Here is a 27579-nt window from a genome sequence, read left to right on the forward strand (position 1 = left end):
GGTGCTTTCTCTTCAACGTGCACAAGAGTTGTTGCATTTCCCCTGTTCTGCTGTGAATATCAGACATTTTCCTGCCTCCAACCACTGTAAGTTTTGACCAGATTCTCACATATTCTCTCCTCATTTATGAAAAAGTGTAGACATAGACACAGGAATGCATGCCAGTTACTGTTAACCCCTCAAAGAAGAAGAAAAATGAGTTTGAAGTGTACATTGCAGCCTGTCTATTCTCTGGTACAAGTCCCTCCATAGAGCCTGTCCATACCGACACTTCTTCACCTACTGGCTTGATTATTTAGCTGCTATTCTCAAGGCCAGTTGAAACGGTAACCACAAACTTGGGAAATAAAATAGTATCCCAAAGGTGAAATGCACCATAATTTTGAGTACAATAATTTACCACTTTTGGAGTAATCCTCCTGAAAAATACCAATAATAGTATTTAGTTACAATGAAAATATGTTTTAAAACACAGTAAAAAAAGTTCTTGAAAACCTGTATCCAGAACAGACCGAATTTGTCATTTTTAAACCCTGCTCTTTCAGTTCTGCAGAAAACATTGTAGAGATTGGTTTTCCCACAAGATTTATACTCTATGGTCTGTATTTATTTTCAAAGATTTCAGACCAGCCCTTAATGTCTTGAGTGTACTGTCTTTTGCATGTGCATTCTCCTTATTTCATTTGACATAAGGCTTGCCTGAACGCTTTTCCTAATTATCAGGATACCAAGGGTCACATTTCTCTGGGCCTGGTCTTCGAATCATTTCTATCACTCCCGACTCTTGGTTGCAAATGACAGAATCCCTACTTGGTCTAGCTGAAGTAATAAAGGAATATTTATTGGCTCACTAGCCAATGCCTGGGAAAAGTGGGAGTGGAGCTGGCTTGGGAAGACTGGATCCAAGGAATCAGATCATCTGACTTCAGCTTCTTGGTTTACGGCCACAGGCAGTTGCAGATTTATACTGAAATTACACGTCTAGAGACACAAGAGAGCTCTTTTGTCAGTTTCATATTAGGAACATTTTGTAGCAGGATGAGGATTGGCCTGGCTTGTGTCATCTGCCCTTCCCTGGATGAGTCTCTGTGGTCCGAGGGTGAAGCTCTCTGGGCGGCACTCCCGTATGACTCAGAGTTGGCGAGAAGAGAACTCTCTTCCAGAGAGAGGGGCCTTCTGGATACACAAAACAATACGTGCCCGTGGTCCCTTTCTGAGACGGTGTAATACTGACAGATCACTCCTTTCTGGATCATTCCGCATATTGACTCATGCTCAATAATCCTAGGAAGCAATAATTGCTGTCACATTCTTTTGATTAAGGAGACTGAATGGAATTGTGCCTATGTGAAAAAGACTGTGTATTTTAAGTTCGGTATACAAATTTTAAACCATGTTATCTCAAAACCACAGCTGGCAGAAATACAGCTTGGCAAGGAATCAGTGTTCCAGCAAGGCCCAGAGAGAGCAGTAGCCTTCCAGTAACAAACACAAGCATTCACAGGAGACCCGGTCTACAGCCCGCTGCTCTCTGATGAGACTTATCATTGACTCGTTATCCACACGGAGAAACCAAACCAAACCTGGTTACACGTGCAACTCATCTGCTGCCCAAATCTTCACATTCAGAAATTATCAGTTACCTGTTGACAGACTGATTGATAAAAGTTCCAAAAGGATTAGGATTCATTTCTTTCATTTTTTTGTTTTCATTCTCATAAACCCTGTCACGCTGGAGGGCTCTCCTCACTGCATAAGTCTTTACGTCCAGATCGTGAAAACTGCAGGCATTTTCAGAGAGCCCTGCTTTACCTCAGCATGACCGCTTATCACGAGACAATAATAAATACGTTTCTGTGCAGATTGAAGAATGTAAATGAAGATTAAGCCCCATTACTTAAAGTGGAAACTATGCCATCAAAACTGAAAAGTATGGGCCAGCCTCCACCTAGTTTCCAGGACCCAGGGGGCTCCAGATGGGCTGTTCTCTGGCAGGGGGCCCACCATCTTTTCTCAGAATGGATGCCAACTGCTCACGTACCATGGTGGCTCAGACCCCAATGCATTGTGCTAATGCTGATGTTTTCAATAAGCCAATTATCACCAGCCGATGTGAACCTGCCGTCTCCCTCCTGACTTCAGCCCGTCTCTGATTTGTCACTTTTCTAGGAACACATGGATTCCTTTGCTAATTGCTCTGTTGAAAGAAGATGCTGTTGTGGACTGCATGCCTGTGTCCATCCAAAATTCATATGGTGAAACCCTAACCCCCAATGGCGTGGGATGAGGAGGTGGTGCTTCTGGGTGGTAACTACGGTTAGGTGAGGCCATGAGGGTGGGGCCCTCATGATGGGATTAGTGCCCTTATAACAAGAAGAGGAGATAAAAGATATCCCTCTTTGTGTGCAGGCACCAAAAATGCCACAGGAAGAGGCTCTCGCCAAGAACCAGACCAGGCTGGCACCCTGATCTTGATTTCCAGCCTCCAGACGGTGAGAGATGAATTTCTGTTGTCTAAGTCACCCACTGTATGGCTGTCTGTTACAGCAACTGAACTGAGACAGACACCATTGTAAAAGGATCACAGAATGGAGGGGGGCGGGGAGCCAAGGTCCAAAGTGATCTTTGCAATGAAGCTCTGAGTGACTGGATGGACCAATGGCCAACAGACGTAAAGTGACCCAGGCCGTTGAAGTCACCCTATTGGTCCTGCATATCGTATAACAGGGTCTTCCAATGTTCTCTGTGTGTCTCAGGTGGGCAAAGATTCCCTTGCTGTTCACGCCCAAGTATACGGTGAAAAGAAACCTGACTTTTGAGTCAGATCAGTGTCACAGTCCCAGCTCTGCTTCTTGCTGACTGCGAGAGCTTGAGCATGCTTCTCAGGCCCCGTAAGCCAGTTTCCTCAAGTGTACAGGGGGACTAACAGTGGGGTTGTTCCAGCGTTGATGAGACGATGCAAGCATTACATTTAGCAAAGTGCTCAGTAACTGAGCCTGCAATAGTTAAGCCTAAGCAAGTCCTAAATGGTCTTGGGATCAGAGGAACAAGGGTTTTCTGCAGCAGAGAAAAAGCCAGATGCCCTTTATCTAATGGGTTGTGCAGGATGGAGTGTGATGAAGAGAAGCATTCGATGACAGCCCTGGTCCCACAGGGCTTACTGTCTCACTGGGGGAGCCAAAGGGCACACTTGTGCCTGAAATAACAACAGAACACTCCTCAACAGCAAAATAGAACACCACACTACAGACACCGCCCGTGCATGTGAACGCAGGCTGGGAGAGAGGGCGGGTGTTGAAGGTGAGATGACGCCCTCCACAACAGACCCTGCGATGGCAGCAACACTGTCAGTTCTGTCCACTGCTCTATCCCCAGAACCTGGACCAACGCCTGACTCTCAGTGGGCGGTCAGTGAAGACCTGCTGAGTGAACAGATGAACGGACTGTTTGAACAACTATGGAAAAGCACTGGATGTAGAATATGAAGACTGGGTTTGGAGCCCTGCTCTGTAACACTGGCTACCTTTCTTAACCTCTCTGAACCTCAGTTGCCTCATCTGTAAAATGGCTATATGATCCCTGCCCATAGCATGGCATTGTCATAGATAAATAACACATATTCTGCGAAAGGCACTGATCCACAGCAGGCACTTGAAAAGTGGCAGCACAAACATAGTTGTAAGGAAGAACTGGAACCTTAAAGGATGGGCACAAATTCGCACAAGTGGAAAGAAGCAACTTGAAGGCTCCATTTACCCATCCATCCCTTAGCTTGGGCTCCAAGGCCAGGGTGTCCACAGAATAGGATGGAAGGCTGCTTCTCTTTCCCGCCATGGTAACCAACGGCACATGCTCCGTTGCTGTTAACAAGATCAATAAACTTGCCACATTCAGAAATCGACAATTAACCCCTTTTACAACACTTAAAGTCACAGGCCTCCCTATTTTATATGGCCAAGCAGGCTGCTCAGCACATGGTTTTTATTATTGCCCTCCCTCCTTAAAAAAAAAAAAAAAACCCTACTACTAATAATTTAACGCCTTCTAGAACCTGTCCCTCTCTTAATGATGTCGAGGGACACTGCGCACTGCAGCTGTCTTTGCAAGGCCCTCAGGTCCTTGCTGCTCGGGGCACTGTATTATCTTTACTCCTGCTTACCTTTCTAAATGGTTTATGGTTTACAGCTGCGGTGAAAAGCGTTTTGGGGTCGGCAGAGATTTATTCCCCTGTTTAATGTTTTTACTAGGCTGAATAAACACATTCTCGAGGGATGAAACCTCTGGCCATGTTGGGAATACGGAAATCTGGGCTCCACTCTGAAATGGCAGCTCTTTGGTGACTGACACTTGCTTCCAACAACGAGTGCCATTGTTGGTTCCGAACAGGACGGTGGTCAGGAGCCCGCGGTGGGCTCCACAGCACCCACCACACGGGTCTCTCTGTCACTCCCCCACCTGAAATCCCCTCCTCTTTGAGGGATCCCATTAACACCTGCGGGGGGACGCTGCCTTTTAAGAGCTCTGGAGCGTCTGGAAGGTGGAGAATGAATGATTGATGCTATTTCTTTGGCACTTTTATATCTAGCATGTGCTCATTTAAATATTTTTGGCAAATGAGTGTAGATAAAGCAAGTCTTTCTCCCAAACTCAAACAAACGCTTAATTTTTATGAGGTTTGTAAAACTTCAGCAAAACGATTTCTTAAAAAGGAAAAAGAAATTGTTTCCCTAAGCTGGCTCACTCCGTTGACTTTGGCTAAAGTCAACTGCTCAGAGAATTACTAGTATGCTATGAGAAAGATTATTCACATAGTGATTGGGAGCTGGGAGGAATCAGAAAGTATTATAAATCTCTTCACATGACATCCCTGCAAGCTTTGCCAGCTTGGAATGAAACAGGGGTGAGGCTGACGGGCGCACCTGCACAGCCCACCACAGGGCAAAAGCAGGCCTGTTGTTTGACCCTCTCAGGATGTCTCCAGGTCACGCCTCCGAGTCAGAGGAATCAAGAGCTTTGTCTAGTTGCGGGACTCTGGGGGTAACTAGCAAGCCCGTCATACTTGCTGACATATCAACTGGCAGCTTCGGTGAGAATGACATGCCTGGCCCATGGGCTTTTCAATGCTTTTCTCTTCCTAAGAACAGGGTAAGGGCCTCTCCGTGAACTGGCTCTACTCATGAGAGTGGCTGTGGATTTTGCCCCTCAGGTGACTTCAGGCTATGGCACTGGGCTCTGTTCTAAGTGTACAGTCACGTCCCTAAGATGTCACAAGTTTGCAGATACCATGTTATTGAAACAACTACTTCAACAAGAAAAATACTTGGGTGCTGGGCACTCTCATATTACTGATTTCTTTGTCCTGTAGTAATGTCAATAATAAAGGCTTCCTGCATAGCTATAGGAGTTGAGGGACCAGGATAGAGCTATGGAGCCTAAACACAGTGCAAATCCAGACTTTGATTTCAGCCGGCCCCCCTCATCCTTGGGGATACATTCCAGGACCACCAGGGGATGCCTGAAACCACAGACAATACCAAGCCCTATATATACTATGTTTTTTCCCATACATACATACCTATGATAAAGTTTAATTGATAAATTAGGCACGGTAAGAGATTAACAACAATAATAATAAAATAGAACAATTATAACAATATACTGTAATAAAAGTTAGATGGCTCTTAGCAACCTCAGCATACAAACATTCTTCTTTCCTTATTAAGTTGAGAACTCTCCCCTTTTCACTATAAGGAAGCACTTGACACCTCTTTAGCGTATCCGAATTGCCAGCATCACTAGTCTTGCGCTTTGGGGTCATTAGTAAGTAAAATAAGGGTTCCTTGAACACAAGCACTCTGATACTGCGACAGTCAATCTGATAACCCAGATGGCTGCTAAGTGACTGACCTTCGGGTAGCGTCTACAGCTTGGCTCTGCTGGACAAAGGGGTGATTCATGTCCTGGGTGGGCTGCAGCAGGACGACACAAGATTTCATCACACTACTCAGAACAACACTCAATTTAAAACACATGAATTATTTATTTCTGGAACTTCTCATTTAGTATTTTTGGACCATGGTTGATGGAGGGTAACTGAAATTCTGGAAAGTGAAACTGCAGCCCAGGGAGGGCACCACTGTATCTAAAGGTTTTGCTCGAGAGTAACAACATTTCCTCTCCTACCTTACCAGCTCTGACATAGAGCATGGTGACCCTCAGTCATTCTTGTCATCTTTATCATCCATTGTTACGATAAACACGGTGCGATGCCACCTGCACAGAGCACTGGGTGTCTCTGCACCAGCTCTTTTTCTATGAGCGTCGACGATTACCATAGCAGACCTCATGGTCCATTTCTCTGAACACTCAGCTTACGTTTGAGCTGGGAAAACTCAAACCGAAGGGAAAAGTCAGGACTCAGTTGTCCTTTCTTGCTAGTTACAGTCACGGTCCTTTGGACCAGTACTTTCACAGAGACCCAACTTCACGCATTTACATCAAGAATTTCTTTCACCCGCCACATTTCTTAAGGGGTAACTAGTGTGCACGCCAGCTATTCCTGACGTCCTCCTCTCTCTTTTAACATTTTTTCCAACTCATTCCCTTAATTTCAGAGGCTGTCCTTGTCATTTCGTAACTGGAAGACCTAGAATTGGAATAGGAAGCTCTCCCACTCGCCCACTATTCTCATCCATCTCTCTGCCACTCCAGCCACGTTCCTTTCCTCCCTCCAAGTTCCGGAGAAGAGGCCTCCTCCTTCCTGCTGAAATCTAACCCTCGGCCCAGGCTCAGTCTCTCCCCTCCTGTTCTCTCCCCTCCGCCTCTAGGATTTTAACCTCATGGTTGTTGTTTTCTCTGTAGCATCTTCAAAGACCTCTTCCAGAAATGGTCAGATCTTCCTAAAGACGCACACACACACACACACACACACACACACACACACAGAGTCTTACCTCTCACTAGCCCAACGTCCCTCCTCCCATTCACAGTCAAACGTTTTAAACATGAGGTCTGCTGTTGTCACCTCCAGTAACTCCCCACTGTGTTTCTTCTTGATCACTGTAAATTTGGTGCCTGTTCTCATTCTTTCTCTGACACGATCTCCTCAATGGCCAACCACAGCTTTGGTCTCTAAATGCAAGATCTCAGGCCCGGCTCAGACTGTCCCGTGACACCTGCCCCGTTCATCACCTGCTGCCCAAAGCTCCCCCTCCCCTCCCCAGTTTCTAGGGTTTTGTGCTTTCCTGGTCCTCCCACTATTTTTCCAATAACTTTTTCTCTCTTCTATGGAATTCCCTCTCTCCTATACTCCCTCCCAATTATGAGTGTCACTTAAGGCTCAAACGTCCCTTGGTCCTGCATTCCTCCCTCTGATTATGCTGTTGGGGACGCCCTTTGGATTCAGTTGTCCCTCAATCCTGATAGTCTTTGAGACCCTTATTATTTTCCTTCCAACATAATTCCATTTGGATGTGCCACTGTCACCTGTGTTGGTTCCAGTCCTCAGGAAGCAGATGCTAAGATGGAGTTAAAAGTACAAGCAATTTATTGGGGATAACGTTTATGGATGAAAAAGAAGAAAGTGGGCAGGCGGGGAGAGGCTTCAGACTGTGAAGTGGGCCTGACATCAGAGAACACAGAGGGGGAAGGAAGGAGGATTGGGAAGGAAAAGTATCCGACCACGGGGGTCTGGGCCAGCCCAGTGGAGAGCCCCAGAGCATGAGCGCCTCTCAGAGGAGGCCAACATGGGACCCAAGGCTCAGCTCTGTCACCCTTCCGAGCTGAGTCACTGGCTGATTGCAAGTGGCCTGGGGAAGAGTGTGACTTCAGCTTGCACGCTGTGGCAGACCCCCAAGGCACTGCAGGCGGAGGCAGTCGGCCAACTGCATTTCTTACAGCAGGCCCCCTCTTGAAAGGAAATCTCAAACACAGTCCACACAAAACTCAGCTTAGCTTTTCCTTCCTACCTTCCCACCATATATGCCTCCCTTCCAAATCACCCATCTCTGCCTTTGGCATCAGCATTCTTCCATCCTCCAACATAGATAGCTTCAAGCCATCTTTGGCTTTTCCAATACCCTTGTCTTTGACATCTAATTTGTAACTCTTAAATTCTTTTAAAATGCTTCTCAGCTTTATCATTCTCTCTCCCCTCTCCGTGCCACCATTCTAGTCCATATGGAGCATTATCTCACGTTGATTACTGCCATGAGCTTATTCCCCTGCCTGACTCACCTTCCTCACTCATTCCCTAATGTTGTGTTTTCCCAGGATTCAGTCCTTGGCTCTTGTCTCATCTCACCCTACAGGCTCATCCTAGATAATCCTATCCATTAATCAACCTCTGATGAATGATTAATGAATCAACTGAAATACCCATGACTCTAAAATTTTTATCTCCAGCCCCAGGTCTGTCCAGAGCTCTAAATCAATGTTTCTCAAACTTGAGTGTTATATGCTCTGCCTTTAAAGGACGAAAAGTTACTGTATACCCTAACGTTAAATTATTTTATTAAAAATGTTTTATACGTACTAACATAAAACTAAGTATAAACTTTTGGTAGTAGTTTGGTTTCCTTCCAGACCATTTTCTACACATATTTTAAAGATCATATCATATGCATATGTGTGTGTGCCTGTGTGTTGTATCTTGCTTCTTATTCTTGGCATGAGAGCATAAGCATTTTCTTAGTCAATAAAACTCTTCATGAACATTATTTTTTTGTGGGTACATAACATTTCATTCTGTAGATGTGTCATAATTAATCCATTTTATAATGATGTCTAATGTTAAATAATGAAGCAACAAATAATTTCATATATAAAGTGTTGTCCAAATTTAAGAGTATTCTCAGAATGGGTTTCCAGAAATGGGAAGGGAGATGCCTTCATTTCAGAGATGAGAAAACCTAGGTTCTAGGACTTTGAATGATTTCCCTGGGGCTACTCAGCCTGTAAGAGGCAAGGGCTGAAAAGGGAATCTCAGTCCTGGGTTGTTTCTCTCGGGTCAGGCTACCCATGCTGGGTCACAAAGGGATGCTGTCCTCTAGGATTCTTTAGAGGAAAAAAGATCTGGAAGCTACAAAAGGCTAATTCATGATCTAATTCCTGAAAACTTCAGCCTGATTTGGGATTCAGAGGTGCAGGTACATGTAGTATTGGTTGTATGGGGTTTCTCAAGGGGTGAGAAGATTAGGAGTAACCTAGTCAGGTACTATTTCTCAGTGCGCGTTTGTGCTGAAGTCACATTTGCATCAGGACCACTGTCTTGTTCTTGTCCTGGCTTGGAAAGGCGGCCGGTATCCTTCCTGGTTGAGCTCTAATACCCAGTCTTTTAAAGATGGTGGAGTCTTTCTCAAACTCCCACCATGGCGCCACGTGGCGGTGTTCGTAGCCTGTCCTCCACAGGGCCTTTGGCCCAGGGCTGCTGCAGTCAGGAGTCATCTGATGCACTTACTGTGAAAGCTATGGCGTCCCTGCCTTTATCCAGGAATAGATCTGGTTCTTGTTTGGACCCCAACCAAGACGTGACTTTTCCAGCCAAAGAGAGTTAAAAACGTCCCTCTTCTAGCTATGGCATGAAGAAAGGGATGGGTGGGGCATGCAGTTCACAGACGTAGAGCATTCAGCCATGCAACAACTCTTAAATTGGAAAATAAAAGTAGGCATCATGGGTTTCATGGAATGTGTTGATAGCAGCTGATTTAGAAGAGAGACTTAAAGATAGCCCAGGGTTTCTCAACCTCAGCACTATTGCCATCTTGAGCTGGATAATTCTTTGTTGGGGGCGCCATCCTGTGCGTTATAGTGGTTAGCAGCACCCTGCTCTCTACCCACCAGATGCCGGCAGCCCGCCTCTCCAGTCCTGGCAATCAAAACTGTCTCCAGACACTGTTAAATGTCCTCTGAGTCAAAATCACCCTGGGTTGAGGACCACTGAATAGACTAATAGTTTCCAAAAAAAAAAGCACAGCTAATCCCAAGGCAGGGGGGCCAATGAAAAGAAAGTCATTTGACATGGAAGATGTACACAATGTCTTGAGAAGAGGACTCCAAGTCAGATAAGAAGAGGAGGTCCTCCTTTAGTCACCCCGACTAAGAATGAAACAGAATGGGCATGAAAACAGAAAGAAGGCTTCTCCACAGTGAGCGCAGGTACTATACACACATCACGCTCGCCAACTAGACAGTATCGTGTACGCAGCCTCTAAGTGGAACACAGCTTCTGCCAATCTTAACCCAAATCCTCCTGGAATTAACAGAAATTCCAAGATTGTTTCTACAGTTACTGAACTGCATAAACCCTATTGACATTATAATCAAGATTCTCATGCTCAGAAAGCATGACAGCTTGCAAGAATGCTGAGACTGGCTTCCCCCTATTTTGATAATCTACATAACAAGTAACCATAAAAATCCTGGTATTACAAGGCTCTAAGAAGCCAGCTAATTAAGCTGATCAAATTTCCTGCGCACCATCTTTGACAGATGATTGAAACCCTTCACAAGGCAGATTATTCTATGGTTCATCGGCACTACTTACTGATAAGTTTTTAGGTTGGGGGTGGAATCCGCCTCCTAGTAATGACCACTTTGGGACTGGCTCTGGATCCTGAAGGAACATGGAGCAAGTCCCCCTGCTCATTCGCATGTCTGAAGGGAGACCCTGAGGTCACCCCTTAAGTCTTCTCTTCCTCACCTCTTCTCCACTCCAATCAACCACTCCCAGTACATTTAACTGGTTTTCACACGCCATCCTCTTTCTCCCCACCAGCCACTCTCTCCTTCCTCAGGATCCAAAGGGGTGTTATCAGCACCTCACAACCGCACTCAACAGGGATTCCAAATCGAGGCCCTAAAATACTCCTTCACCTCCCACTCTCCTCACAGGACTTGCCTTTGATCTCACAGAGAGAACAGGCATCAGGCAGGCACAACTCTCCAGGTCATGTCCTTCTGCCTCCTCCACCTGGGTCCCCTCTCCCAACACCTATTCTTACAAACTTACCTATGACTTTAGATGTCTTCTTATCTTTCCTCCAATCTGAGGAGGGGGAAGACCTGTCTCCACCAATCATTCTTTCTGTTCTGGGTTTTAGTTTTTCCCTCTCATTGTCCCCTTCTCATAGCCAATGTGTATGTGTAGGCGCTCCATCCCAAAAACCTCCAACAAGCATGGCCAGCCCTCCTCATAACTAGAGACCACGACCAAGGTGCTGAGTCTCCCCCCTCCATAGTGTAGCTCTGCTGAGAGTCACCCACACTCGAAGGCCCATTTCACCTATTTCCCACTGCACTGCAGTCAGCATCCTCACACCAGGATGCTCTCTTTGCTCCACACACACCCCGGCATCTGCAGGCCTCCAGACAGACCGTTTTGTTTTCTGTGCCTGGAATGATCTCTCTGCCTTGTCCAGTTGACTGCTCTTTTTATTAAGACCCTCAGATGCCATCTCCTTTGCATGGCCTTCCCTAGAGAGGTGGGAAGATAGCAACCATCAGATAGTCACTCCTATAGAGTTAAATGAGAAAATATACGCCAAGTGCTTTGTGTAGCCAGTGGCACAGAATCAATGCTTGATCAATTGCAGCTGTCATTGTGATTAGCCCCTCGGACAGGCTCTGTTTCCTTTTTTCCAGGTGTCCACTATCGTCTCCAGGACATTTTGTTGTATTTGTCTAAGCAGGTGATAATTTCTCCACCAGTCTAAGTCAGGGATGCTGTTTTCTCATCTATATGTCCCTAACATGGAGCATAATGCCTGGCACCTAGTGGGAGCTCAATTAATATCTGATGAATGAGTGCATGACAATTCACTTGCATGAGTCAAGGCAATTATTATGTCTTATAATTAACAAGGGAATATGGGTTCTACGCTGATGGTTCTGGCCTTTTCAGCATTGCTATCACATTTCAGTTTACCTCCATGAAGTGTGGAATGGGTCAGAATGCCACAGAGGGAGTCACGGCTCCCTGAGACTGTTTCCCCAGTGGGGAGAACCACTGTGCAGGATCCTGGGGGCTGGGTGAACTCTGGGCTCCGGTTGGTGCTGTCTGTCTTTGGGGGGCCAGGGTGGCCCTGAACAGCCAGCCTCTCTGGGTTCAGCTGCGGGCCAGCCGGAAGGTAGAACAAAAGCGGCATTGATGCCACCACTCACAAAGCAGGCCTCGGGCAAGGATCAGAGGAAGTACCTGTCAGCTCCTCTCTCCCCAGACTCCGGCTCAGCTCCGCCTCTGCCTCAGGACTGGGGTAACTCAGCCACGGGGGGGGGAGGGGGGGGTGGGGGGGGAGAAGAGGTATGTCCTGCCAGGTGTGGGGAGCACTCGGAATAATGCTGCTGGGCAGCTACAAAAGGGAGGGGAATTGCATTGCAGTGGACGTTTCATTCCGACGACAGCACTGATCATTGTTTTATTCAAGTGACCGACTCGTCAGAGCCAAAGAGCTGTCCTCCAACCCTGGACCACAAGAACCCTTTATAAATTCTGCATCTCCCTGTCCCCAAGCACTCAGGCTTTACATATTTTTGTGTAATATGTAAACTTGCAGTTTTTAATGGGAACCCTGTGTGTCGCGTACATTGCCTCTGTACTACATGCTTCGCATATTGTGTCTTTTACTCCTTATAACAACCCTGCGAGGAGAGTAGATTATTCCTATTTTATAAATGAGGAAACTGAGGCTCAGATAGTTTAAGTAACTTGTTCGCGATCACGGAACTTCTCAATGACCTGATTAGTAGTTAGTCAGCTTGTCCAAGGTCACAGAGCTTTTCAAATGATCTCAATGAATTAAGCCAATTAAGTAAAAGAAGTAACTGTTTCCCTTATTGTCATCAAAATATTAAATATTTTTGTAAAATAGAAAAATAGTTAACCAAAATTTATTAAAATATATATGTCAAAATACTACTGTTGATTAAAGCTTCTAATTAGCATGAGAATGCAAATTCTTTTTACTGAATAGATCTAATTTGAGACAAATAAATTTGTTGCTCTAGTTGTCCTGTGTGTTTAATAATAATAATAATAAATAATAATAATAAAAATAATAATATACAGTTACAGTAGGACTTTGAAATTTCACAGATTCCACGGACTTCCATCACTCGGTCCCAGCGTCCCCAGGCCTGGGACGTCCAGGAGAGGCTGGTGCTCTAGCGCGTGATTCTTTGCTGTTTTATTCTTCGAAAACTCTTCTCAATGTTCTGCATAAATTCTGAATGCTATTTTTGTTCTTGGTTGCCTTTTCTAAACTTAGGCAAGATTCTGTCCATCGGGAAGGCACACAAAGGTCTTTCCTTTGACCTGAATGCTTATCTGGAGAAAACACAATTTTAGGATTTCCTCGAGCCGTTTGCATGATCCTTGAGGGTACAGATCATAGAGATTTCAGAGGAATTTAGGACCTGGGGAAGGAATGAAAGGCTCACCTTTGCCCTCAGCTCTGTGTGGTCAGCCAGGGGATCTGCCAGGCTTACTGGGGACTCCAGGTGTGTGCAGGAGGGTCCAATTTCAACGTGCTCAGGGCACTCTTATTCTAGGACCCCAATAAGGGGTCGAGGCTTTGATTGGCAACAGAAAGACAGCCCCATATTATCTGGCAGAGTCCATCCTACTCCAAGAGACCAGGTTCAGAGAGACCAGGGGAAGAACTTCCGGCTAAAAGGTACTGGGGCCCCTCTTGCTCTGTCAGCAAGAGGAGCAGGGAGACCGAGCTGATTCTCAGACCACAGTAAAACCACCTGGGAGAGGGGGCACAGAACCTCACCCCGGAGGGAATTCACTGATGGAAAGATAATGACAATCTTCTCTTCCAGGGGTAGTCCATCAAAGCAGCAGGATCCACAATTTCTCAAAGTTCTCTACTAACCTGGGCGTCACTCATTCTCATCAGTTTCTGAAAAGGTGTGGGCAGATCATAATGTGAGTTCAAAGAAATAGGGCATTGAGACTCTAAGCCTCAGAAAGAGCCACATGTATAAAGGTGTGAAACGCAGCATTATTTATAAATGTTTAAAAGAAGGGGGAGATAAATTATAGTGATTTCAGTCAGGAGAACATACACATTAGTAACAAGAGAGGGAGGCTATGTTACTACATGGAAACTATCTAAGGTACCATGTTGAGTGAAAATAAAAGATTGCAGCAACGGTCTGTCCCACACAGTTATTGCAATCACGCAGAAGATGGACGGGCTAAAGACTGAAAGGCACTCATCACATCGATGGAGTGTGAACGGTAGGCCGGGAGCTCTAGAAAGCGTGAATTATCTCATTTAATCCTTATCAGACAAATCTGTGAGGAAGCTTCTCTCGACTTCCCCTAAAGATGGAGGAAGAAACCGGGGCCGAGAAAAGTCAAGACAACTGGCCTAAGAGGCCACCGAGGTCAAGTGGTGAACCAGAAGCGGATGCCTTCAACCCCTCTCTGTTAGGAAGTCACGCTCATCCCCTAGGTAGTGGAGTTAACGTATACATTTGTTCTTTTAACCAATTCTCCAAATGTTCTGTAGTGTGATCCTATTAAATTTACAACATTTTAATATGCGTCGTAAGAAATCAGAACTTGTGAACTCCGAGAACGTTCAGATCTCACTGGACAGTGAATCTGAGCTCTGAAAAGGCCTATCTGATTAAGCACAGGAATGGAAATGTTACCCCAGATCAGATTCAGCAAACATTCTTTGAGCCCTGGCTGTTGGGAGGATTCGACCAGATGAGGCAGGTCAGGCGCTCAGCACAGTACCTGGGGGGCGCCCGTAAGCCCCCCACAGACATTATCCACTCTTATCACCGTGTGCCCAGCCGAGTGCTAAGTGCTCCTCACCAACAGCCTGAGTGTTTGGCTGTTATTATCATCTCCAGCGTGCAGAGGAGAAAACTGAGATTCAGAGAGGTTAAGGAAGTTCACCACTATTGCTCCTTTATCGGTGGTAGAGCCAAGGTCAGTGGCCTTCCCCTGCCTGCCTGGCACCTCTCCATCTCAGGTGCCATGTGCCTGCCTAACAGGCAGCATGTCTGGGCTAACAGCCCCACCGGCACATGAGAGAACCATCCCACCCACACTGGAGAACCATCCCAGGAAGTTCGAACTTCTCATGCTGGGATTCCAAGTCCTCTGCCACCCGCCCTGATTCGACGTCCAAACCCACTTTCCATTTCTCATCCGCACGGCGTCTTCTTGTTAACTGAGTTCTCCCAGGGCCTCCCGCAGAGCACTGTGTTCTCCTGGTCTCATCTCATCCTCTCCATCCTTAGGACCCCAGCCTCTGCCAGGGAGCCCACTCACCCGCATCAATTTCTCCCTCCCTTGACTTCCCCCAGCACATATTTTCCATGCCATTTAGTGAAATCCTTTAAAAATAGTTCATGTACCCAAGACTTGACTGTCTAAGGTTGTTGGTTCCTAACAGAGAGACATTTTACATGTTTCTTTTCTACCCTTCAGAATGCCCAGGACAGTACAAGTTGCTTTAATATTTATATTAATCAGGACTCAGTTGCAAATGACAGAAACCTAACTTTACCTGGCAGCAGCTAAAAACAAAACAACGCGGGAGTAGGGGCAGGAGGGGTGTGTTCAGGCTCCTGTACCAGCAAGCCCAGGTGCTCTGCGAGGGGGATTCTCAAACACACCCGTAGAGCGGGGCTGGCCGGCCACATGGTCACCCCAATCTGGGTATTGGGCCAGCTCCACCCAGACTGCGAAGGGAAGCAGGTTTCCTCAAAGGAAAAGCGAGCTGCTCTTGTCGAAAGAAGGCCAAAGGGATGCTGGGTAAGCAAGAGCAGCAGATGCGCCTGACCTTATTGAATCGAATCCCTCAGCACTTTATACACTACTTCTAACGTTCGTCACCGGTCAGGCACCAGACTGCAATCCCACTGGGAACTGCCAGGCAGCAAGCGAGTCTTATGAACCTGATCTGAACTGAAGTAAGCCAGGCCTGGGGGCAGGGCTGCAAAGCAGAGCTCACAAATCTCTGACACAGCATTTTAATACCGCAGGGGATCTTTTTCCTTTCCCACAAATCGTGTTAACCCTTCGGGAACGGGGGAAACCCGGCACAGGGCGCATTAGTGGCTTTCCTTCAGAGCTCTTCAAAGAGGCCCTGTCATTTGCCAACGTGATCTTGCTTAATATTGTGCAGACGGCAGGCTAATCCATCGTCAGGTGATCTAACTGCATCTCACTTTCTCTGAGGAAACACTGCGCGGAATTGCAAAGTCTTAATTGTGGGGTGTATGGTGAAAGGCTCCAAGATTACAGAGCCAGGCGCTCAAACCAAAGCTGGGGAATTTCCAGTGGAAACTTTTGGGGGAAGAGAATGCGGGGTGGAGAGCGGCAGACCGGACACCTCATCAACTCCAGTTCTTGGGTCCCAGGGTTCTTAAAGTTGAAGAAATGCTTCAACTTACGGCCTAAGGACTTCCACCCGGGGCTCACTCACTGAGGTTCCCCCTGTGCCATCAAGGCCCCCCTTTCACTTATGATGGAGGAAATGGGTAAAAGAAAGGGGCAGATGGAGGGGATGGAGCAGCAGAGGAGTGGCAGGGATCTTGGGCTGGCTGGACAAGCATAAGGACCCCAGGCGGCCAATATTTTCTTAGAGGTTTACCTGGCCTTCCACTTTTTTAGCCCAGCAACCTTCACAACTGTGCAAAGGGCCTAATGAAAGAAAACAGATTGACACAGAGCAGGCACGCTTAGCAGGGCGGGGGCGGGGAGAGGGAGGCCAGAGGGAGCTCTGGGGAAAGGGCACGGGCAGGTGAGGTCAGGACCTCATGCCAAAGGCTCTCCTTTATTCAGCATTTCTTTAAATCTTGTTTACCTTGTTTATCTTGTTATTCATCACAACGACTCTAGGGGTTCGACCGTTTTCTGAACTTACATTAGGGAGGCCTCTGCTGCAGCTGGTGCCCTGCAGAGCTGGGATCCGGACTTCTGACACCCAGGTGGGCACCGTTTGCTAAGCCCCTCCCTCAGACACCCAGTGGCGGTAGTGGGGGGCTGGGTCAGGGCCACACGAGGCTGCTGGCCGCCCTGAGGCTCTTGTGTAGGTACAGATAACCCAGCTCTCCCATTCCCGGGCAGGCCGGGGGGAACTATGATTTTCACTAGGATGAAGTCATATATTAAACAATAACATGGTTTCTGCCAACACCAGGCCTTCAGGCCTTTGCTCTGCCCTCCCCGACAAACGTATTTATACTGGCCCCGGCTAACGACATCCCACTTTCCGTCTGCATGTGCAATCCCTTATGTCTCATCTGGGACACAATTCGCAGGAAACAGGGCTGTGAGGGAACGGGTGGTAAACCTAAGGCACCAGTTACTTACTCATTCCTCTTCAAGTCCCTGGTGGCAGCGAGAACGGGGAGGGTCTAGTCAGGTTCCTGCACCAGGGTTGTTCTTTTCTGGAGATGGGCCCATATCCTTCTCAACCCAGGGCCTGACAGAGGCTCTGTGGGCCATTTATACACAGCACCTCGAGAAGAAGCAGCCACAGGAAGCAGACCCCGAACAACAGGGACGACAGACGCCCCTGGAGGCCTCGGCATGCAGTCACACACATTCTCACACTGAACCTCACAAGCCTTGGAGCAGCTGCGTGATGAACCCATTTCTACAGAAGAGGAAGCCCTACAGGCTATTCTGCAACCCCAGCAGGTGCTCTGCCCTGAGCCAGGCAGCGTGGCTGGCACGTTCCGTTGCTCACTCGCTGACTGTCTGATGTTAATCAAGCGTCCTCCTCGGGCTGGGGTAGAGGACACAGAGACATTTTCCTTAACTGCAGCATCACTAAGGTTTTTCTTCTCCTATTTGATTGCACGTATCACGAGAGTGTGTTGTTTCTAGGATTACATATTAACACATCACCCATCTGCAAGGTGTAAACAGACTGCATCAGTTCAAATGACTTTTTTTTCTAGATACCATGAAACATTGTATTGTGCTTATTTGAATATTTTACGCAGACAGCATGAGTTTTGGTGAAACCTATGTAAATCATAGGTAATTAAATTGAAATACTATTATTTTCATTGTAATATAATTAATTCATTTTTCTGCTAAAAAAATAAGTATGGACAAATTTTTAAATTTCCTACAAAGGTATACTACTGATGCAGAATTGAGGGGCAATTTAGACGACAGTGCTTTGTCTGGATCAGTAACGGAAAAAGAGACTGGAATAAAGTCTATCACAAATTCCATGATGAACGTCAGTTGGGCAGAGCCAAACAAGAAAGTTGTTTCTTTGTTGTGTAAAAAAAAAAATTAAAGATAATAAAGTAGACAACATTAAAGAGACATTTTCAGCAAATACAGAGTGATTATTTTATTTTATTTTATTTTTTTGTGAGGAAGATTGGCCTTGAGCTAACATCTGTGCCAGTCTTCCTCTATTTTGTATGTGGGAAGCCACTGCAGCGTGGCTTGTTGAGCAGTGCTGGGTCCACATGCAGGATCTGAACCTGCAAACCCCAGGCTGCCAAAGTGGAAGGCAGGAAATTAACCACTATGCCATCAGGCTGGCCCCAATACATAGTGATTTTGATTTAAAAAAATGTTCCCTCTCAACAGCCAAAAAAAAAAATCAATGAAATTAGTCACCTGAAATCAGAACTAAATGTCCTACAAAAATTTTTTCACAATTTTAACAGAATCTGAGCTTGTAACTTTGGCCAGATATAAAACCACGTTTAGATGGATCGATGGCAGAAGAAATTATTATCTCAGTTGGATAACCCGTAGAATTAAAAACCTTTCTAATGAAATCAAAGATCAATTGATTGATAATTGGAAAAATTCCAGGTACTTTTCTTTTGCTTTAGAGGAGAGGTATATGAGAAACTGGCCCATCAATACCTTGGGTACCTTCACATTAAGGGACTTCCAAATTCACAAAGAAATGCCAATTTGCAGCCTATAAAACCACACTTCTGGAGTAGGTATGTTTTAATCTTTTACATCTGTCAAAGCATTTCAGCTAGGTATGAAAAGATTAGTTTCTATCATGACGGATGATACTCCAGCTGTTAGGTCAAAAATCTAAACTTAGAGGAATTTTAAAAGCAGACTGATGGTTTCCTTATTGCTTTGTTCTACTATACGACACATATTGAAAATATCTGTGCTCAGTTTTCTGAAGCAAACCCTATGAGAAGTGCCATGGATGCAGTTGTTAAAATCGTTTCGCATCTACGTACAAATGGAATCACTGCCAGTTTATAGAAACGCTGAAAGAAATCGAAGGCAATGAATTTAATGATCTCGTGTTCTCTGCCAGGGCTTGCTGATCGAACGGTGGGAGAGTCTTTCAAAAATTTACTGAGTTGTTAACTCCAGTTCAAGGCTTTCTTAAAACAGAAGGGATGCTTGCCAAATACTGAACAATCAAAGACAAGAGATGGCAATATGACCTACATTTTCTCCCTGATACCACCCTGGACACCAACAAGCTAAACTTGCAGATCTGAGAAAAGGAAAAGCTTTTTCTCACCTAACTGGACAGTATGAGAATGTACGTTGTAACCACGACTTTTCATAATACAAATCAGCATCGTGGCTTTATGAAAGTATCGATTCATTGAGCATGAATCAATATGCAGATGATCTTAATTGTAGCTGACCGAGTTTTGCACACTGACTACAAAAACTATAAGAAAAATTTGAAGACTACTTTGTTGATATTGACAAATTTAGGGTTGCTTTTCAATTTATGCAATACACCTTTGAATTCAATGTTGATAATACTGAGTTGATAGAAGGTTTAGTGAATTTACTTAACGTGGATAGACGGTTTAGAAATGGAGATGCTTGTGGTTCAAAGCCAAATAATTCTTCTAGAAGAGATGAACTGGTTTTATAACGTGGATGTGAATTTTGAAGAAAAGTGATTTTCTGGTGTTCGATTCTGTTACAGGAAAACTTTGAGTATATTTGGAACAACTTGGGAATGTGAATCTATGTTTAATTTTATAAAGTGTAAGTATAGATCAAGTATTTCTGATGAAAATCTTGTATCCAAATTAAGATGTGCTGTAAATATAACATCCACTCTGGATTTTGAAGACAGAAAAAAGAATAGAAGATATCTCATTAATCATTTTCACACTGATTTCATGTTGAAATTATAATTTTGGAAATGAGTCAAATTAAATATGTATTCAAATTAATTTCACTTGGTGGTTTTAGCTTTTTAAATGTGGCTCCTAGTGAGTTTAAAGTGACATGTGTGACATGCATTGCTCTGGAGACACAGATAAACACCACAGTACTCATCATAGTATATTCTAACGGCCTTGAGAGAAAGCTAGGGTTTCATGTGAGCACACAGAATGGCTATCCAGTCCAGTCTTGGAATACCTAGCGGAGGGTAGGGACATCAGAAGTCAGCCACAAAAATACCAGGTCACCTGCTGAAGTAGCAGATGTTTGTAATGACTGACCCATGATGGTTTTTCCATCATCTATGGAATACTTCCCATCCCAAAGGCGAGTGTCCACATGGGTTACTTCATGACTGTCCAGGTTCTGGGAGTAGGTCCTGACTACAGACCAAGCAAGGCCAGAGGGCCGAACAGCATGCGTCAGTCTCAGCCAGCCTGAACTGACCCCAGACTCATCTTCAGAGCCACCACCCTGTGGCAATTACTAACAAACATATTTACTAAAGCTAAATGCTGTTCTGTAACCAGCAGTTCACAAGTTATTTAGGGCAGGATGTATCAGCCTGTGGGCACTGTTTAGTAATAGTAATTGGATTTACGCTTTGCACCTGGTTTCGGTGGAGTCTTGGGGTTTCACTGGTTGAGGCGTCTCATGGAGCTGGAATGTGACCAGCTCACTGTAAGAGACCTCCACCACGAGCGACTGTGGCCATCTTGGTACCCAGGTGCTTCCCACGTGTGCCAGTGGAGGGTTGAGACCTGTAGACGAAAATGTCCTGTGCGACCCAGAAGTAGGCGGACGAAGCTTGCGCCTGAGGCCTCTGGACCCCTGCGCTGCACATCCATCTCCTGCTATTGCTACGCTGTATCCTTTGCCTGTGATAACACTGCTCCATGAGGAGCAGCTGGGCCGTGAGTCCTTTCAGCAGGCACGTCAGGGAGCTGACTGATGTGTAATTCATCAGTTGATCACCTCTCCCCAAGAGGAGGCAAGACAGCAGACGGGCTAAAGCTTGAGCCCCGAGTCCACCTGCCAGGGCTCAGACCGAGGCTTCATCCTTTGCTAGCTGGGTCTCCTTGAGTGAGGGCATTGACTGAATATTTGTGTACCCCCAAAATTCATGCATTGGAACCTAACCCCCAATGTGATGGTATTAGGAGGTGAGGTCTTTGGGAAGTAATTAAGTCATGAGGGTGAAACCCCCACAAATGGGATTAGTGCCCTTATAAAAGGGGTCCCAGAGATCTTTCTTGCCCTCTTTCTGCCATGTGAGGTACAATGAGATGACGCCAGTCTACAAGCAGGAAGAAGGCCGTCACAAGAACCTGACCACGCTGGCACCCAGATCTCAGACTGCCAGCCTCCAGGACTGGGAGAAACAAATTTCTGTTGTTTATAAGCCACCAGTCTGTGGCACTTTGTTACAGCCACCCGAACTGAGACAGTGAGTTACTTAATCTGAAAAACGGGGAACCGATAGCGCCCGTCTCGAAGGATTCAGGGAGCTCATCCTCGTATGGAGTTTCATAAAGATGCACAGCACAGTACAGCACTTCATGCTTACCACAGCGAGCAAATTCTGCCTGTGGGGTCCCAAGAAGCAAATTTCTAGAAGTTTTCTGTCCGTGGTTTTAACCTCCAAGAATTCACAGGTATTGAGGTCTACACTCAGAGCACCCTCTACACAACTGAAAAAGAACTTGTGATGATAAGAAAGAGCTCTGGCACGATCGTTTGTCAATTTTCCCATTTTTCTAGACAGGGAAGTCAAACACCAGGCTATCTTGTCAAAGCTATCGGGTGGCTGTAAGGTCAAAAGACATAAGGGAAAATGTCCTGAAAATTATAAACAGTCATGCAAGTACAAGAGGTCTTCTTCTTCTTGTCCCTTTTTACAATCTCTCTTGGAAATTTCACCCCCTTCAAAGCTCTGCCCGTCGACTTAGGAAAATGACCATCACGTTTACCCCTTCAGTCCTGACCTTTGTCCCACCGTCTCCTCCCAGCCCTCCTCCACCCCAGCCTTCCAGTGGCGTGGAAGTCAGTCTGGGTACTGGCGCTGGGCTGGGCCTGTTGGCCCTCAGATTCACTCGCCACCGTTCCTCTGCTCTGCTCACCGTGGACAAGGGAGGTGACTGCTGCAGGCTGCGGTTCTCAGGTTTCCCGTGTCGGGTAGCTCCCGTTCAAGTGCCTCCAGTGGGAGGCATTGGCTGCTGTTTGGAAGTGGGAGGAAGGGAGAAGCCAGGTTGTTGCTCCCTCTTCTTTCTGCCCTGGGTGACCAGTGGAGCACCTTCTTGTGGCTCCAGGGCCCACAGAACAGGCTTGCCATCATGCTAGCCTCCACAGATGACCCTGCTCCTGGTAAAACCACCTCTTTTCTTTGGCCCTCCAGTCTGGGCAGGGCTGGGGCTTCTATCTGTTGCTAGTCTTTGAGGAGCATCCCCATCCCTTGTCTGGCTCCTCAGCAATCCTGTCACCTGTGTAGCCAAATCCCCACCTTCACTTCCCTGGGTGAAACACTCAGAGTTGGTTCCGGACTCTGACGGTGCAGTAGGCACGTGCTTCGCCAGGCTCAAAGTTTCTGCCTCTCCCTGTCCTCCTGAACCTACTAGACGGTGTCGGGGCAGAGAGGTCAAGAACGGGGCAGTCCAGTGCAAGGTCCCCTCAGTGGGGAAGGGGGTCAGAAGAGGGCGCCTGGCTGTGAGCACATGAAATCACAGGGGGATTTGATCAAACCCCATGTCTGGGCACCTAAGAGATTTTGATTTCGTTTGTCTGGAGTGGAGCTGGAATAGGGGTAGTTTTTAAAGCTCCCTGGGTGATTCTAATGTGTAGCCTGAATTGAGAAGCACTGTCTGAGATAACGGGACCCTGGCCGTTGCTTTGGGAACATGTGTGTGTGTGTGTGACCGTGTGTGTGTGTGTGTGTGTGTGTGTGTGTGAGAGAGAGAAGCAACGAGATGAAACCGTCAACGTTGACACTGATTGTAAAGAGCAGAGACCAAAGCCCACAGAGAGAAGAACCTGAGCCTTAGGCGGAAAAGGTCAAATATGTCATTGATGCAAAGACTGGATCATTACGCTCAGCTCCCCTTTAGCACAGACAAGATTGTTCATAACATTTCATTAACTGCGTTTGTTCTAAGATCCGGTTATTTCTCTTAGAAAGCTCTACAAGCGTACGAATCAATAATGAACATGTATTCACAAGTCACATTTGCAAACCAATGTCCCTATTTCCCCATCAGCCTTCAGGGCCTGCGGTCAGGCAGCAAGGCCATCTGGTCAGTGCTTTAAAAACGGCCCCATGAAGACATCAGGGGGCTGTCTCCACCACCACACCACATGGCCTCCTGCTGTGACCCCCCTTGCTCGACTTCAAACAGAGCACTCAGCCCACAAGGCTGGACCCTAGCGAACAGGGGAAGAAAATGCTTTTCTACTTAACTCAAGGCAAGCGGAGCCTGCTGCTGACCAGCAAAACAGAGAGAGAGCTATTTCCCCTTCACCGAGGAGGGCACAACATCGAGCCACTTCAGAATTGGGGGTGAGGATGGTGGGGGGCTCCCACGTGGGAGTTCTCTGTAAAGTCATCCTCACTGACTGACTGACTGACTATACAACATCACGCCTGGAATGGGCAAGATGGAGCACACGGCAGATACGAGAGGACTATCAACACCTCAAAGCAGAGAGAGAGAACCCAAGAGCAAATTGCACGAAACTCAGAACTTGAAGAGGTCTTGCGATAATAAAGGGAATAGCAAACTGAGTGTCCGTGAGTCATAAAATTTAGAGTTAGAAGAGCTCTGAGATGACACTGAACTGTAGTTCTTCAGTTTGCAAATAAAGAAACGGGGGCCCAAAGAAGGCAGGCAAAATGTCCATGGCTACCAGCTAGCGAATGGCACAGAGAGGACTAGAACCCAGACAGGTGCCTCTTCTCTAAACCCTTGCTTCTCAAAGTATGCAGACCAGCAGCATCAGCACCTGCTGGGAGCACGTTAGAAATGGAGAGTCTCAGGTCCCACTCCAGACCTACTCTTTCTGAATCTGCGTTTTAACAACATCCCCTGCTGACTTGTATGCACATTGCAAGCACTGTCACATTACCATGCTACATTGAAAAGCACAGCTCAAAGCATGCTGACTCCTCCAGGCTCACCACTCATTCACAGCCAGAGTTGGGGTGGAGATTTTCTCCATTTCTTGAAAAGTACTTGTGCTGACCTTACAGCAGAAGCTGAAATTAAAACTCATAAATGCAGGAAAGGAAAGTGGAAATGATGCAGAATGAGGACCATTAGATGGGTTTTTTTTTTGCCTAGCACCCACTTGCAAGACTTAAAAACAGCTTCTAAGAATCAGAGGCTTGGAACACAGAAGGAGCTTGATAAAAATGTGTTGAGCAAATGAACCAAACCTTGTCATATGTGGAGAAAAGCTTTCAGGACAAGGACTCTCAATGCTCAATTGAACACCTATTTGTGGAGCATCTCGTCTGTGCAGGTGCTGTGCTAGACATGACCCATTCATGACCAACATGGAGGCTGAGAACTCATGGCCTGGGGGACAAGCATGCAGAATGTGTGCTCCCAGAAAGCAAAGACTTATCTTCCCTCTTCTCTCTCTCAATGTGCCCTGCACACAAGGATACGCTTTGCCAATATTCACAAGTATCGTTTTAATTGGAAGCTTTCCACACCCTATTCACACAGCAGGAACTGTTGAGTAACGGGGGTGGACTGGGATCTAAGAGCTTGGCTTCTCAACCTTCTGTCCTTTTGGATCTATCTCCCACTGGGATTGGGAAATCCTTCTTATCTAATCTCTCCACATTCCCTCCGTCCACCCCTTGTCTGCTGAGTGCTGGGTCTCAGGGGGTCTGCTGAAGACACAGAGGTTAGCTACTTTACTGGAGCAATGGCCCCCTGTGTCCTGGCCCAGCTGCTGAGTGACTTCTTGGTCTCCCTTTTGCAAGACAGTTCCGCCCCTGAACTGCCTGAGTAGCTGCGTTGAAAGTTATCCTTGAGTTTATCTTGAGTTGAAAATTACCTTATTGCTTCCTGGGCTGGGCCAGCGCCCAGCTACACTTCTTCACTGTGGCTGAGACTTGGAAGCAGATAAGAGAAGGAAAGAATTCATCAAAAGCTGGTCACTTTATCTTTCTACAGAAAGGGACTTTAGCCAAAGGCCAACGAGAGAAAAAGAAATAAAGGCTTCAAGGTCTCCTGTTGGAGTTCATAGCAGGGAGTGTCGTCCAGAAGGACTCTGGCTGGAAAGAAGACACAGTCTTTTTGCCTAAATAGCACTGATGATGGTGATGGTGACGCAGATGGAGATGGAGACAGTGCTGGTGCTGTCAGTCAACATTATGAAGCTCTAATAAGCATCAGGCACCGGCTAGCCACTTTACACGCAGCGTCTTAGATTTCCTCACGGCACCCCTGTGAGATAGACACTTTTTTATCATGCCCTTTTTACAGACTGATTCTGCAGGAGACCTCAGAGGATGAAAGAAAAGAAAGAAATACAACTTAAATTCATTGAACTTTACTTACAAGCCAGGCCCCATGCTAGGATTTTGCATATGTCATAAAAGGGACAGTGGAGTCCATCAGTCAACAACTACTATCTCGTGCATTTGAGGAATACTTATTAAGTCCTGCTAGGTATTCAGCACTTTATGTTCATGGTCTCATGACTGCTAATGACAATCCTGTGAGACAGGTACTGTTATCACCATCTCACAGAAGAGGACATTTGGTGGTGTTTTTCTGTCCTTTTTTTTAAGTGAATATTTACTGAATGCCAGTTATGATCTAGGACTGGGGGTAGCATGGCATATGAAGCAGACAAGGTCCTGACCTCATGAAGCTTCTTTTGCAGACAAATAAACAAATGAATAACAAAAATGTTAGCAATAAATACTCAGCTATAAATGAAGAAGGGTGATAGGATAGAAAGTGACCAGGGGATACTTTAGACGCAGGGGTCATTTCTGAGGAGGTGACATTTTGGGTGAGAACTGAATGACAAGAAGGAGTGAGTTACGCAGAGACCTTGGAACAAAGCCCTCCAGGCAGAGAGGGCGGCTAGCACAGAGTCCCAAGGCCCAGGGAACAAGCCTGGAGTCCAGGGAACAGAACCACGGCCAGCGTGGCTGGGCTTGAATGATCACGGTGCAAGTGTGAGAAGGGGAAGCCATGGCGGTGGGCAGGGAGCCTTAGTGGGAGGCCTGGCCAGGAGCTGGGAATCAAGTCCAAACGAGGAGGGAGGTCCCGGGGCGGGGAGGCCGAACAGGCAGAAGATCTGTTTACAAGCTTACTCTGGCTTCTGCGATGAGAAAAAGACTGTGGGAGGCACGGGTGGAAGCAGGTAAATCAGAACTAGGGCTGCTACAGGGTTTTAAACAAGACCTGAGAGCAGCTTAGAGGAGGGTGGTGGATAGAGATGGGGAAGAGCGGGTGGCTGGGTGAGGGCACCTGCTAAAGTGCGGAAGGCCGGTGTTTAGCGGGTGACAGTCTGAGGGCAAAGCTTAATGTCTGCAGTTGCCGCAGAGCTTGGCTGAGAGCCTGGCGTTCTGTAGGCGGTTGACAAATATTTGTTGAACTGAATCGATGCTTAGTGTTTGTTGGACTGGATCTGATTGCCCATCAGAAAACAAGATACACACCAGGAGAAGGCCTCGGGCAAACCCGAGTGACATAATATTGGTGCTCCCCAGGCCTCACTAGGGTCAAATTAGTCAATTTAATGATCCTGAGAGATTAAAATTGAAGCAGTCAGATATGAACTGATATGAACTAGTTCCAGTTAAAGCCATTTGACCTTTGTGAGCCTCTTCAGTATATGGGGATCGAAATCCCCTCCCTGGAGGGCTGTTGTGGAGCAGAGAGGTGATGTACATAAAGAACCCCAACACACTGCCTTGTTTTGGGGAAGAAATTCAGCAATGGGAAGCTGTCATAAAGAACTATATCCTTAGGTCCCATAGGCTCCTGAGACGGTACCCAGTACTGCCCTTAGACATGGACAAGAGGGCCCCTGTGGAGGCGGAAATATGGAGTGACAGAGGAAGGACCTCCAGAAATCTGTTCCTCCATGAAAGCAATGAGAACACTGGCAAAAAAGAGAAAATCCTAGTCACCAGGGAAATGCAAGTCAAAACTACACTAAGATACCACCTAATATCTGTTAAAATGGCTATAATCACTACAACTAAAAATAATAAATATTGGAGAGGGTGTGGAGAAAAGGGAACCCTCATACACTGCTGGTGGGAGTGCAAACTGGTACAGCCACTATGGAAAACAGTATGGAGACACCTCAAAAAACTGAAAATGGAAATACCATATGACCCAGCTATCCCACTACTCTATCTACCCAAACAACTTGAAATC

General features: G+C 46.3%; 1 protein-coding gene across 6 annotated transcripts in view; it reads right to left on the minus strand.

Annotated features, from left to right (window-relative positions):
• Window positions 1-27579, minus strand: part of ROR1 (receptor tyrosine kinase like orphan receptor 1) — a 358789-nt gene that overhangs the window by 78900 nt on the left and 252310 nt on the right. The gene's annotated exons all lie outside the window — the stretch shown is intronic.

Source organism: Equus caballus, chromosome 5 (assembly GCF_041296265.1).
Source record: "Equus caballus isolate H_3958 breed thoroughbred chromosome 5, TB-T2T, whole genome shotgun sequence".
In the NCBI taxonomy this organism is placed as follows: Eukaryota; Metazoa; Chordata; class Mammalia; order Perissodactyla; family Equidae; genus Equus; species Equus caballus.